The sequence below is a fragment of the Uranotaenia lowii genome, chromosome 3 (assembly GCF_029784155.1).
Source record: "Uranotaenia lowii strain MFRU-FL chromosome 3, ASM2978415v1, whole genome shotgun sequence".
In the NCBI taxonomy this organism is placed as follows: Eukaryota; Metazoa; Arthropoda; class Insecta; order Diptera; family Culicidae; genus Uranotaenia; species Uranotaenia lowii.
The window spans coordinates 176230420-176232785 of record NC_073693.1 but is presented as its reverse complement, the minus strand read 5'-3'; positions in this window follow the sequence as shown (position 1 = coordinate 176232785).

The window sequence follows — 2366 nt, the reverse complement described above, 5'->3', positions numbered from 1 at the left end:
AAATCGGCCGAAGGGGACTAAAGTTATTCACGAAAAACTGGATTTTCATGTTCCTCCCGAACAAAATGCCTCAAAATCCCATACAAACTTTAGGCTATTTGAGCGATCCCTTCCCGTGATCCGATCTGGCCCAAATTTGGCATAAAACCTTGTATTAAGCCTAGAATCAATTTAAGCCTGCAGCCCATAACATTTCACAAGCTTAAAATTTCCCATACAAATTTGGGGCAGTCTATATGATCATGCTAGTTTATCCAATAAAACTGTCCAACCGGTCCAATGGCAATAGAAAAAGGAAATGTTTAGAAGATACTTTGTGGAACCATCAATCAAGATAAAATATTGGAAGAACATGAGAAATTTTTTTACGCGTTATATGGTTCAAATTTCAGATAAACACACATACATAAGAGTAATTCAGATTTTTCATTCAGATCTACGTAATATTCTTCCCGTTTTCTGTTTAGCCATACGCTGTAAAAATAATGCAAACATAGTAAGGAAAAGATTTTTTCATTACACATAAAAAGTTAATCTTTCAAAGAATTTTAACATTGCTTACATATGATAGAGAAATATCTAGAATACTTCGTTGAAAAACGGCACGTTGCTGTTATAACCAAGAGTTTAGATCTCGACAAGTGAAATTGGGTAAAGCAGAGATGATAAAGTGGAAAGTTCCAAAAGGTCGAAGCTTTATGTTGATTGTTGAACCATTTTGTTTCTCAAACTACTACTTTTCACATAAGCAAATGTACACGACCTACTAAAAACTCGAAAATGTTTGATGTCAGAAGAGTGCAAGTAACATTGTTGGGATCAGAAGGGTGCAAGTGTTTTTTTCACAGAGATCAGTTAGCTGTTCAATCAAAAATAACAAATAAACTATGATTTTTCGTTTTTTGTCTGGCTTTCAGGGAGCGTCCATATAAAATGAAATAGTGCAAAATTGAAAATGTTTTAATTCATGCGAATTCAAATAAAATCTTATTTCGATATTCATGAAAAAAGTTACAAGCCTCAAAATTTACTAGTAAGAAATATGCTTTTGTGTTTTGTGGATGAGCATCAAAACTCGAACCATGATATAGCTTTGTATTATTTCAAAAACCGACCCGATACTAAGCGGTACAAGCCTTATTTAAGTATTTGAGCACGAAGGAAATGTAAGAAAAAGTACGGTTAGAATGTTAAAATTATTTTAAAATGTTCAAAATGAGTGGAAATGTCTCTTAATCCTAGCTCTTGAGTGTCAAAATGTCTTGGAGGCTTGTAACTTTATTCGGGTGCATCCAAATAATACAATTTCTTCGGGGATCCTCAATGAATTCGTGAAATCTTCAATTTTGCGTCATTATTTCCTTATGGACGCACCCTAAAAAAAACTCCCTAATCAGACCTTGAGTGTCAATTTGACACTCCTTGCTTAAAACTGCTGTACCTCTCTTGCTTCTCAATCGATTTTTACAATTATAGTTTTGGACACCTCGGAATGTAACTTTAATATGTTTCTCAGACATTATTCATCTACAATACTTCAGTTTTCCGTTATTCAAAGTTTTAAGAAAACAAAGATATTTCGGAAAAATGGCTGTATATCAGCTACGGAATGCCAAAAAAATCACTTAGTGTCCAAGAAAGCTTGAGTTTGAAGCTATACGTTGAACATAAAGATATATTTTTTGTATTGTATTGTAAAAAAGTTGTGTGAAAACGTCCTTTTCAATCAATGAACTGTCAAAAGTGTGACTTAAACATCACACTTGATAAATTTTCAAAAAAGGATTGAAAAGTTGACGTTATTTGGCACATTTTCGCATCTTCAGATTTTCAAAATACAAAACACAAAATTTTTTACGAGTTTTCAAAGGTAGCTGTTTACAATTTGCAATTTCTCAGATTTTCTAAGACTTAAATTCAACTTAGTACTGAATTTTGAGTATATTAACGCAAGATTTTCGCTTTAAATTTATATTCACCAGAAAGCCAATTTCATACCGATTCTAGTGGTGTAATTACATACGAATAAAGATACTATATATTTTATAAAAATTGGTTGAGAAACAAGAGAGATATACTGGTTTTAGTAAGCAGGTTTCTTCGATTCTCTTGATTTTGGTTCTGTTTTTCTCATTTCCTAGTCAAACGCCTGGAGGAAACATGCTTTCTCACACTTAAAACGATCAAGCAGCCCACATTTTGTTGGAGAGCATTTCAATCACGCAGTTACCCAATCTCATTCTCGCTAGGAGAAATGTTCATTAGCTTCTCAGCAACTGGCTGAGAAGTCAACGATCGCAATTAATTTAACTGATCACACGTAGCACTGATTAAGTGTTTTCAGAGTCACACACCAACAGTGCTCT